Here is a 12924-nt window from a genome sequence, read left to right on the forward strand (position 1 = left end):
ACTGCTACAACAGTCTTAAGAACTACTTCTTGGTATCCTTGACAAAGCAAAAATTATGAGGGAAAAGAACTGACATAGTAATTCCTAATGGAGGAATATTTCTTGCAACACTAGATTTTTTTCCATCGTTGACTCAGATTTTAAGGCCAGAAGGGATTGTTGTGATCATCTAGCCTGATTTGAAACCAGTACCACAGGCCATATAATTTCAAGTAGTAATTTTTGCATCTAGCCCATTAACTTGTAGTTGAGCTAGAGCATATCATTAAGACAGACAACCAATCCTCATCTAAAGCTTTTGAGTGATGAAGAAAACAACACATCCCTTGGTAAGCCATTCTATTGCTTAATTACCCATGCTCTTAAAAATTGGCATCTTCTTTCCAGTTTTAATTTGTCTAGCTTCAGTTTCCAGCTACTGGATCTTGTTAGGCTAGGAGGTATAGGTCTAGTGTGTTTCAGAGGAAAATACTAGGATAATAAATCTTTCCTTTTGATCTCCAAACATCAGTCTCTGCTGATCTAAGAAAGTTTAAAAGTTACAATAATAATTTGAGTCAGAGGGTTAGACCTAGATAAAAATACTGATATTGTAATTTTGTTAGGAATCTGGAAATATTGAAATACGGTGTGGGTGATTAAATGTATTTTTAGATATGGAGGGGGGATTCATTTAGCCAACACACCAAAGAGATTACAGCACTTTAAAAACATTTTGTAACGCTTGGTTTCTTTCAAAATGGTTCAGTGAATTAATCCATTCCTCTGTACTGACACCTTTGAAATTCCTCTCTTACATTATGTTCCTAGGATATTTTCTCCTGAAGTTAAGTAGTCATCTACAATTACATGTTTTTCCTATCCCAGAGTAATGAGGTAGAGCCCACCACAAAAATAATGTATGTACTACTTTGAGTCTTCCCATTGATTGCGACAAGATGCCTAGCAGTAGGCACTATGCTTGACGATGGGGGTTTGTAAGATTAAGTTCCTTCATTTGTAATTACACCTAATTCTAGATCCAACTCTCCTTGTCTAGTGATGGAGCTGTTGATAAGGCACCTGGTTCTAAGGAGGCCTTTGGTGATTCAGTAACATCTGAGTAAAGGCGGTGGGGGGTATAAATTTTATAAGCTAGTGGGTAGAGAGTTTGAAAGGATGAGAGGAGAAGAAGGTTTCTTATCAGACTCTTCTTGAACCAGTTGTTCCTATATACCAGTTGCTCCATTACAGACTCCTCTTTGCTCTTTCATATTTCCTTTGGAGGCACCATAAAAGAAAGGGAGAAAACGAGGCTGTCCCCATTCTCCTTCCTCTGGTGTGGGGCTATGAGACTTCTCATAGGAGCACAGCAGGATTCTGAGGGCGTTGCGGGGAGAAGCTAAAAGAACAAGGGTGTGCAGTCAGTGCATCATGCTACGCTAGCAGGGTGATGGGTAAGAGAAATGGCATAGCTGTAGACATGCTTAGTACCACATCCTGCAGAAGTAGCTGGCATGGGGAAAGAAATGTTTCAGGTTTGCTAGGAACCATGGTCTTGAAAGAGTCACGAATCATTTCAGTCACAGCACTCTCACAGAGAAAATATGGATACTGTCCTTTCTGCCATAATAAATCCACATCAGCGGAATGAGAAGTGAGTAGGCCATAAAACTGGATGCCACCTCTGACTTCAGTAGGCACGTTTTGACTGTGACCATTCTGGGTCTGTGAGGGACCCTAAAACTCCTTCTGCACTGCATGCAAGTTGAGACTAATCTCCTTCAGTCAACTCTTCCTCTCCGAGGAAGTCAGTCACCTGGGTGACCAGGGATGAATAGTCTACAGTGCAGGGCTAAATTCCCCAAAACCATTCTTCCTTCTTCTTGACACTCCTATCCCAGGGATGTTATATGCTGGGATTGAGGATTGAAGTACAGCCTCTCCACCCTCCAGCACTGTCTCTTGGTAATGGATGGTTCCTGACTGAAAGTTAATTTCCTTGGAATGCACTACAGTTATGAAGGGGTTTTTTCCTCTTTTCTTTCTTTTTTGTGCAGGGGAGGTGGTTGGCATCATAAAACCACTTCTCTCCCCTCACACCTGTGAGGGGAGCTGTTGTACTGTGTATTGAAGAGAGGCATTTGAGCTCCATTCCCATGCTAATGGAACTGACCACTGCCTATTCAGACTGGGTTGCAGGACGCTGGCCAGTGTGACTCCAATCCTTCATGCCTGCTTCCCTTTTTCTTCACCTATCAGAAAAGTCCTAAGCCGTCATGTTTTACAGAGAAAGTTGAGCTTAGCACTCACCTTGATAGCCTCTTTTGCCTAAGAATGCTGCATCTTAAAAGAGTGGTCCACTGGGAAGACTTACTGTGTCACAGAAATACAGGAATCATAGCCTGTCATGCTGTTAAATGGCATGTTAAAGCAGCAGATTTGGACAGTTTTGGTGTACACTGCCATTCCTTCCTGGCTCTTGTAGTTATTTGCACAGTGCAACTGAGTGTTGGCAAGATCAGGGCCAAACCACTATCACAGGCCATATAATTTTGTTTTCCTGGAATGAAGGTCAGGAGAAGGTATGTCTGTCTAACCAAAGGCAGACATACCAAATGAGGATGCTTTCACCACTTCTTTTCCAGTTCAGTTACTCCATGTTATCTAGAGTTAGAGCACAAGGATATGATCTATCAGGTTAACCAAGGCCTTGTGTCCACTGCAGCATAATAGCCCCCCAAATAACTGGAGGTTCTGGCAGCTGCATGGAGAACAGCAGAGATTCTGGTACCCAGGAAGCTGCTTGAGATAGCTTTGGTGGGATGTAGGCACTTGGCGTTCTGGTGCCAGGAGGAAATGCCTTCTATTCCCTCATTCTTTATCTGGGCAACTATGTTGTTGTTATTTCCTTGTAAATAATGTTATGCATTATTTGTATTGCAGTAGCTCCCAGGAGTCTCAGCCATGGACCATGCTAAGAGATCTGGGGAGTTTGACTCTATTAGCCCAGGCTCCAGGTGCAAAGGTTTCCCAAAATGCAGTAACCCTGTAAGAATAGCAAGAAGCCTCGGGATGCCTTCCCATCCTACAGTGTGGTACGAGTGGGTCCTACATGGTCTAGTGTGGATGCAGTTCAAATGTGATGCAGCTCACCCACCTCAGCAGTCTTAGAAGCTGCTGCTTCTCAATAGTAGTTCTGCTCTCCATTAGGACTCAGCCTTTGATAGGGCTGCTCTTTGCAATTCCCTGGTATAAACACAACTTATTCTGGTGCCCCTGAGCTGTGTCAGTCTAATTTGCCCAATTTTTTAATTAGGGGTGAATGATTTGTATCTCTGCTATGAGTTTGCATTGAAACCAGAGCTTTAGTACTTGCTGTATGGACTGGATAGGCACAGGCAGCAACACTGCTGGCTTCCCCCGTGCTGCTCATCCTGTGTGACCCTGCGCTAGTCTATCCTACTTCCAGTTGGAACTGAAAGTATGGCTTTTTCCCCTGCCCTTCCTGCTGATGCTGCCACATAGTTCCAAATATTTGGGTGTTGGTTCCCTTGGAGATGGGCTCAAACCCGCCTCCTTCATGTCTATGATGGCCTTCTGCCATCCACAGGTCCATGGCTTTTTTTTTCCCTGTTTTTTTTGCACCAGTCCTGGAAGCACTTCAATACCAGGTCAATGCATGGAGTGGATGGAGCAAGCTCCGGTTCCACCACCCAACACCAAAAAGAATCTGCTCAATATAGACCTCCGATGGAGGACATATCAGAGACAATCACCTGCCCTGGGGAGCCTGCCTACGTGGTCACGGTGCTTCCCCTGCCAGGTAAGTATGTTGGAAACATACAACAAGGATAAGTTATGTAGCCCACCATGGCAGAAGAGAAAGGTGAATGATATTATGTATTATACCTTGCATAGCCAGACCTCTTCCCTGAGGCAGGGGTCTATCTGTCTCTCTGCAGCGATGGTGAGCAAACAGGCATTGTCACAGGTTATCTAATCTAGGATCTGAGACTCTTTTCCAGTGAAGATGGGAACATGGCAGTTTCTCTCTGGCATTTCTCCTAAAGTTGGGGTTCAGAAGAACCTGCATTCTCCAAAGCTCTCCCTCTTCTGTCTTGATGTGTTATCACGTGAGGCAGGGCATGGTGAGGGCTTTCTGTTATTACTGCTGTGGTAGGAGGGGTATGGTGAGCTTACTCAATTGCTGTGAGTGGGGGGATTGCCTCAGAGGCTGTGCTCTGCATCTGCTTGACCCTGTATTGAACCAGAGCCACCAGGACAAAAGGCCATAACTGGGAAATGAGAAACAAGTCTTAGAAAAATGACAGGTCTAGCTTTTAAATGAAGACAGCATTTTTATAACATTCCCCTTGTATTTGAATGTTTGATGTGACTTTCTCAAAGGGAGGATGTGTCACAGAAAAGAGAAGTAAAGGAAACTTTTGATGCAAAGCCAAAGACAGAATGGCTGGGAATGGGACATGCAGTCCTTGAGCCACCAACCAAAGCTGAGACTGTCAGAGATGCTTGTTCCCCTGCGAGATTGCTCAAGTCCTTTATCAAACACTTGTCCCTGACTGAGTTTGTGATTGCTCGGTCCTGCCTTGGACACAGTGAGGGCACAACAGAACCTTTGGTTTAAAAAAGGGATGAAAAGTGATGCTGACATTAATTGAGGCGCAGAAGGAGGATAGGGGAGAGAGACAAAGAAATTAGCTAAGAAAATACAGAAAGGGAAGAGGAACCCAAGCTGCTGAGAGAGCCCAGAATGATGGACAAGGGGAAGAGGGAAACGGAGAGGGGGCATGGGATAGAAAGGGCATGCTGGAAGGAGCAGAAGGATGGGAGAGAACAACAAAAGCAAGAAAGTGAGCAAGAAGAAGGGAGAACAAAAGGAGCCAGGGGAGGGAAAAGGAGGCAGGGAAGGCAAATAGGGTACAGGGAGAAGGAAGGCAGGGATGTGGAGATGGCCTCTTCCCTACACCTTTTTCTCCTTAAAAGGGCTTAGCTGATGTGCCAGGTCCCCAAACTCTGAGGGTAATGTGCTTTCTGTAGAGCTATCTGCTCCACCAAGAGGGAATGAGAGACAAGGTCAAATATATGTTTGAAATGTCAACAGAAGGGCCTGCAAGATTGACTGCGGTCTCGTAAAATATTTAATTTTTTCTCTCCTCATGAAGTCAGACGTTATCCTGGATGAAAGATTAATGCCTGAAAGAGAGAAGGCGTGTGTGCCAGGACTGGGGCAGAGGGGAGAAAGGGGATCACTTCCTTTCTCTTGCTTCTGATCCCTAAAAGGTTGGTTGCTTGATCTGCCTGCCTATTACTCATCTCTGGAAATGTGGGATGTCGGTTCATTATCTCAGCCTCGTTTATTTCTATTGGCATTTTTTCTCTGTCTGATGCCTTTATATCTACACGGATATCTATCATAAAGCATCTGCCAACCTGTTTCTTGGCACAGCTGGTGCTGAGCACTGCAGAAGCTAAGCCAGGCTTAGGCCACTGGACCCATGCTGTAGCCCCTGACACAGGGGCAGGCAAAATACAGCCTGTGGGCTGGATCTGGCCCACCAGGCCTTTCTGTCTGGCCCACAGGGCCCCTAAAAAATTTAGAAAATTAATTACTATCTGCTTGTGGCTTCCTGTCAAAGATGACAAGATGCTGGCAGAAGCAGGAACCGGGACCCAGCACTGGCAGCAGCAAGGCCTGCCCAGCCCCACCCTACCCTACCCCCAGCCCCTCCGCCCCCAGTCCCCAGCCAGAAACTTCAGGCAGTTCCCCCACCCTCCCTCCGGCAAAGGGAGAGGGAGAGGGGGAGGATGGCCAGTGCAGCTGGAGTCAGCCCAGCCCAGCTGGCACCATGTAGTTCCTGGCTGTACGGCTGGAATTGCACAGCACAGTAAGAACCAGCCAGGGGCCAGGCTGGTTCCTGCTGCATCCTGCGGTCCCAGCCATGCAGCTGGGAACTAACTGTATGCTGCCAGAGCAGCAGGCCGATTGGGGAGTAGGGAGCGGAAGTGGCGGCAGGTGGGGAAGAAAGGGAAACAGCAGCGGTGGCAGGTGGGGGTGGGAAGTGGTAGCAAGCGGGCAGGCGGGAGTGCAGTGTCCCAGGGCCATCAGCAGCAGGAGCCATCTGGGAACCACAGGGATTGGTTGCAGGTGGCAAAGAAGGGAAGCAGCAAGGGAAAGGTAGCAGCAACGAGTGGGGAGTGGGGGGCAGGAGTGGGGGGCCTGTACTGGTGCCCCAGTGCCAGAGCTGGTGGGGTCCAGGGTGGAGCAGCAGAAGCGTGGAGCCCTGGCTGGCAGCTGCTCTGTGGAGCCGAGCCAGCTCTGCCCTCTCTCTGCTGGTACAGCAGGAGCTGGCCTGGCCCAGCCCCCACAGTTTCCGGCTGGCTCCTGCTGCATCTTGTGGTCCCAGCCATACGGCCAGGAACTACGTTCTGCTGGGGCAGCAGGCGGATGGGCAGGAGGGTGGGGAGAAGCAGTGGTGGCTGGTAGGAAAGTGGGGAAATGGCAGTGGCAGTGGAGACAGGCAGGGGGCAGGACAGCGGCAGTGAGCGTGCCGGCGGGAGCACAGTGACAGCTGGGCAGGAGAGCAGGGCCTACATTGGTGCCCCGGTACCAGGGCCAGTGGGTGCCAAGGCCGGTGCAGTAGGAGTGCACAGCCTGGGTTGGTAGGGGCTGTATGGAGCTGGGCCACCTCTAGCCCATTTTCTGCCGTGGCCCATGAGCGCCCCCAGACTTCAGGAGCTGTCCGAAATGAGGGAGGGGGCATGTGTGGGGGTGCGTTTTTGTAGTGAGGTCCCACATACATAGCTCACCATACACATGTACCCACATCCCCCCTCGCACCATCATGCACACCCCACACCCCCTGACATACTCCAGTCACCCTCCCCCATACACTCACAGCCCCACACAAACCCCGTACATACCCACACCCCACATATCCACATACACGCCCACATGCTCCCCCACCCCACATACACCCACAGCCCCATACCCATCCATATCCCCACCCCCACACCTTCCCACCCCCCCACATACACACATACCCATACAAACACACTCACAGCCCCCCACAAATCTGTACCCACCCACCCATACCAGCTGTACTCCCCCACAATATACAAAAGTAAAACTATTTTATGCTATTAAACAATCAACTCTATGTACACTAAGTAAACACATGTGAATCAGGACAAAAAATATTTTCTGAAATCAAATTCATGTGTGTTGTAGTAGATGTTTGATATTTAGAATATAATTTGGGGTTTTTCCGATTCCAAGATGGCAACCCCTTTGCGGAAAGGAGTACTTCGGGGGCAATGGGAGGGACTTCCGGTGGCAAAGGTTAGGGATTAGGGGGCAGGATGTCTGATCCCCAGATGGCAACCAGGGGTGGGGCCCCTGTCAAGGGACGGGGCTACCCATGCAGCCCTTGACAGCTCGCCAAAACTCATTAAGTGTCCCTCCAGCCAAAATAATTGCTCACCCCTGCCCTGACACATGCAGGAAAGACGTAGAAGGAGGACAGGCCCAGCAGAGCTCTTTGGGGTGAGGAGCTTGTGTGGGGCTGACCAGGGGCCTGGAGAGGAACATTTGCGGCAACTCCTGCACTGAGGTCCTGAAAGGGGAGTAGAGACAGTATGGCAGTGAAAGCCAACCTTTTTGGCAGGTGTGCCACAAATTAAGCTCCCACACCCCTCCCAAGTGCCACTCCATCCCCTTCTCCTGCCCAATCAGCTGCTCTGGTTTCTGCTCCCTGCCCTCCCTGCCACTGTGTTCCCTGCTCCCTCCCCTGTCTGCCACATTCCCCCACAGAGGCCGCTCAAGCCACTTGCGGCAAGCAGACCACAGGTTGGCCACTTCTACCTTATGGAAATTACATGAAGAGTGGTGCCGATGGGCTCTGACTGGCAGAAATAGCGTACCTCCTTCCTCAGCCAGGAACAGGGGAGCTGAAAGAGGGAGGGCCCAAGGAAGGGGCACAAATGGAGTGATGTGGGAGGGTTGCCCCATTCCAGACCACACCCAGCATCAAGTGGAGCTTGTCTGCCCCCACAGCCACACATTGAAGGACATGTCATTATTGGAGATGTGCAGAGAGCAGGCAGCAGGGGACTCTGGGCATGTGGCTGTGCAACTGGCTATAGAGGCACAGGAATGAGTGGTGTCTTCTCTCAGGCAGGCAGTGGGCCATTGTACAGTACATGTGTTCCTATGAGTGCCCCATGTGGCTACTACTTCATTATGCCTCTGTGGAGCCTGTGAATCCATCACAAGGCTTAACACACTGCCCTCTTCACACCAGGCCAGACAATAAGCATTGGTGTTCTCCACCTGGAGGAATCATGGAGTCTCAGTCTGGGAACAGAGACAGATCAGCCCAGCTCTTGAACCAGGAAGTTCCCATGAGCCCCAGGATCGGGACTGGAAACATGCCTAATCTAACCTCTGATCCAGGGGGTGGGGGGCCACAGGCGGATGGGCAGGAAGTAAATCATTTGCCTTTTCTCCATCTACAGAGGGTCGTGGACCATCCCTTCACCTAAGCTGACTGAGCAGGGGCCTGTAGCACTTCCTCCTTGTTGTGCTGTGTGAGGTCACATGTACCAGCACCATCTGGCAGAAAGTGGGTGGAAAGGTTAGGCTCATAGGTCAGACTCTCCTGACTTGGGGGGAGAGTGTAGGGGTCTTTATTTCATCTTACTGAGTGGTCAGGAAGGGAGATGCAAAGAAATCTCACTGTTCACTGAGGGTACCTTGTAGAGGCTCAGACATCCTCCAGACATACTGAATATGCTTGCCATCTGTCCATCTGCTTAGTTTTTTGTGGAATAAAGATCCTAGGAATAAATAGATGGATACATATTCCAAGGGGATCAGTCCGGTAACATTCACCATGTCTCTATTTAAACAATAAAAAGCTCCAATGCAGATGGAAGCTTCTTGCTCTTCCTCTTCTACAAGCTGACCCTGTCACCATCTTTGGCAACACGTCATACCCGTCGGGTTTGGCATTACAGATCTGAGTCATTCAGCAGTGCTGGATCTATTTAACATAAACACGGTCGGTTTTGGGAAGAGTGGGCTGGAGAATATCCAGGCTACGATGGGCAAACCAATAATAAGGCTGTGATGCCAGGGGGCTTGGAGTAAAGCTAAAGAAACAGGATGAATGTGTTATGGCCCAAAGGATACTCTGAGAGGATCATGGACACTAAAGCACTGAGGAGGCAAATTGATTGCCTAGGGAACAAACAGGTATTAAAAGTAATAGGCCTTCTAGAAGATACATGTTGAGCATGTATGGTGAAAATATAATTTGAAACTGGGATAGAGAAAAACTGGGCCAGGTTCTTCTTAATTTTAACATTTCTTGGGACAGAGAGAATTAATACCAAGAAATCTTCTCCCTTAAATTAAGGTCTACCTTAATGGAAATTTGTAAAGTTATGTGGGGAGGGGAAAAAGTCAAGATGTGTTTGTAACAGAGCACAGGGTGCTCTGTTACTTGCAACAGCCTGAGCAGCAGCAGCAAGGCAGCCTTCAGGTGCCTGCAGGGCTGCGTGAGTGGGGGACAAGATCCAGCCATTGTATAGAAGGGCTGGTCCCTCACTGTCAAGCCATCAGTCTGCTGCCAGCCAGTAGCGAACACCACCTGGTTGGCGGTGCTGCTCGCAACAGCCTGGAGGTAAGGGCTGGGGCTGTGGGGAAGGAGGAGACCCCATGGTCCTGGGCATGACCAGAAACTGCACCCTTCCGGGGACAGGTGGCTTGGTGGGACTGTCTGCGGCAGGACAGTCCCCCAAAAGTACCAGGCCTGGTGAAGGGCAAGTATGGGGTGCCTTCTGACCCCAGCCCCACATCCCTGGTGGGTATGAGAGCAAGCAGGGGGAGCCCAGAGTCACGGGAGTCCTGAGGCAGGGCCCAGGTTGGTGGAGGGACCTGGACCAGCGCCCAAATTTACCGTGAGCCATGAGGTTATGGTAGCCCAGGGGGCACAGGACAGCGCTTGGAGGCCCGAGATGGGGCTTGTAGGTCCAGTATGCAGACTTGGAGGCCTGGGGTGGGGCTTGGAGGCCCAGTATGTGGGACTTGGAGCCCAGTATGGGGCCTGGAGCTGAGGGTGGAGCTTGTAGGCCCAAGGTATGGGCTTGGATGCCCAGGGTGAGGCTTGGAGCCCAGAATAAGAATATGTAAGAACCCAGTGTGAGGATGCTGGGACCACGAGCTCTGGTGAGGTGTGAGAGTCCCACATAAGACTCTAGAGCTCAGGTCCCTGTGCTACCCAGCTGGAGAAACATCTGTGAGTCATGGGACATGATAAGGGTGGTTGGAGTTGTGTGTAAAGCGCTTGTCGCCAGGGCGAGTAAATGGGCAGCCTCCTGCCTTAGTGACGTTGTATGGTCATGTAACAACAAGGTGTGGTAGGTGAGGTAGGTGGGTGGTTTGCCCAGAAACAGGTGAGCGGGCCTACATTCAGACCAGCCCCGGGACACTCACTTGTTTACAGTATTGCAGTGTAGATTAGGACCATGAAATGCATTGTCGTATTCCTGGTCAGCCCAGTTGGGAAGCATTCTGTGTATTGCTGTTGGAACACAATATTGAAATACAGGCAGTAATGACTGCAGGCTTTCTGAGCCAGGTTTTAGGAGACTTAAACATGGAGACACATTGTGCTACTGTATTACTGACTGTCTCCATGGCCTGATTCAAGTCACTATAACTCCTTGTGCATTGTCTCCCCTCCCACCCCTTTTTCTCTTGGGGGAGGAGGGGGCAGATCGTATGGTTGCAAAAAACCTTCTTTAGAGTCCCAGTCAAACACGGACTGCCCATCTCCTTTCTGACCGGACACCAGGGTATACCCCAGCTCCTTGATTCCTCTGTTGCTTTTGAAAGTGTTGAGCATTGATGGCCTGCTTAGAAGTGATTGTCTCTTACCAGAAGTGCATTTGCTCATTTGTTGCCCATTTTTGGGAGGAGGTGTTTTTTTTAGTGCCATCTCTGTGTTTTCACATCAAGCTGTTATGGGTAGCACATCTCTGCTGGCTGTGGTGACCAGAGCTAGTCCTTTTAGTACCAGAGCCCTCACAAGCAAATGCTGAGAGCTCAGGTCCCATTTCTAGTCCTGTCTTCTTCCTGCAAGATAATTTGTCAATGTGTGTGTTTAAAATTATTTAAGTGCCAGTGAGGAGTGCCAGAGTGATACAGAGAGGGTACCAGCCTTTGTTCATGTACAATAGGTGCAGCACAGGCCATGGCCAAGCCAGCTTCCTCTCACACTGTCCCAGCCAACCTCCCTCACTCCTCACCCAGAGTAGTGACCTCCAAGGGAGGGAAACTAATTCACTCTCCACAGCCTATTCTGCCACCAGTCCTCCTGGTGAGGTTGCCCATAACAGTGAGACTGTGCAGTGCTAACACCTGTATTTTGGACAGCTATCTGCTGAAAACTGGCCTGAGACCATTGGTATAGTTCACAAAGGCCACACAGAAGAGCCATCTCTTCTGTGGTAACTTCCCTGGGCCAGATTTGAAGCAGTGACCTAGAGCTAAAAGGTTTTGTATCCCATTTCCCAATCCTCTGAGCCATCCACTTCCCTGTCTCACTCTGTTTAATGAGGTGGCTGGCACAGGTGTGCATAACAAAGCAACACATGGCAATCCACAAATGCGTGGCTCCCGCCGGACCCTGCTCTAGGCTTTGCCTCCCCTTCCGAAACCACATGGCAGCGTCACTGACATCTGAGCTGCTCAGCTCTCTGCAGCCTTAAACCTTGATAAACGCCTTTAATATTTAATTGGTCTTTAAAAAACATAAATAGCTGTGATATTAAATGCAGCTTCTCAGACAGAAAAAGGTGGATAATGTGTGTTGCCTAACCACGAATGGAACCTGGCAAAGACATTTAGTGCAAATTGTAATCTAGGATTCACAGTGGGATTTTTCTTAGTGTTATGCTCAGAAAAGCAGAAAGCTGTGATGCTGTTGGCTAAAGAGCTCTCCTTGCTTCCCTCCCTCACTGCTTTCACTGTTATAGCCTACCATCCTCCCCTGAACTTGTCTCGTCGTACCTCCGTTCTGACCAGCAGGACCCCACACTGGTCTCCAAGCTGTGTGGCAATGTAGTGAGGGTCTTGAATGTTGCAGGCCTGAGTGACACCTGTTCACCCTGGTTATTTACACAAGTAGCTCTGTTGGGAAGGGTTACTCCTCCTGCTTCCTGAGGAAAATTTGCTCAAACTGCCTGACCTTGTGGACACTGAACCTTTTCCCTCCATCTTGGATAGAGGGTTTGAGCACTATGCAGGGGAGTAGGGCAGGTACAACAGCTTTGTAATTTTCATTTAAATTTAGCATGTGAAATCATAATATGGTAGAAGAACATCTTGAAGATGCAATAGAGGTTGGATCCTCATTGCAGTTGCTGCTACCTGGACCCCAAAGAAGAGTCTCAGTGCCAAAAAGTGTGTTGTCTAAATAGGTTATTGTAGGATGAACTAAGATGAGGAGTCAGGGCTCGGCTGCACTGGTGTCACCTTGCACCACCTCCTCGGTTTTAGGGGATGGATGACAAAGGGCTGTGTCTGCAAGCTGGCCTGCTAGGACGGTAACAGCTGTCTATGGTTCAGAGAGTCATGTGGCTGACAAGGAAAGCTCCAAGGATGGCAGATCTGGAGTCAGGGCTCTGCCACAAGTTGGAGGCCAACCAGGATGGCTGGGAGTGCATAGGTCTAAAGGCCTGAAAAGAAAAGTAGCTGGGGTGTTTTGCATTAGGAAGGTGCACAACCTAAATTAGTGTTCTCAGGGCTGTGTGCTGCTAGCAGTGGGTGCTGGCAGTCCCTCCCTGTGCTGTTGATGGATATAGCACCCTCTCCTAGAAGGAAAGGAACAAGAGAGTGTTGATGTGTCCCCTTAGCAG

At 49.3% G+C, this 12924-nt stretch overlaps 1 protein-coding gene across 8 annotated transcripts in view; it reads left to right on the forward strand.

Annotated features, from left to right (window-relative positions):
* LINGO1 (leucine rich repeat and Ig domain containing 1) overlaps positions 1 to 12924 on the forward strand; it is a 471014-nt gene that overhangs the window by 243416 nt on the left and 214674 nt on the right. The window lies entirely within an intron of this gene.

Source organism: Crocodylus siamensis, chromosome 15 (genome assembly GCF_052110815.1).
Source record: "Crocodylus siamensis isolate JL-2025a chromosome 15, ASM5211081v1, whole genome shotgun sequence".
Lineage (NCBI taxonomy): Eukaryota > Metazoa > Chordata > Crocodylia > Crocodylidae > Crocodylus > Crocodylus siamensis.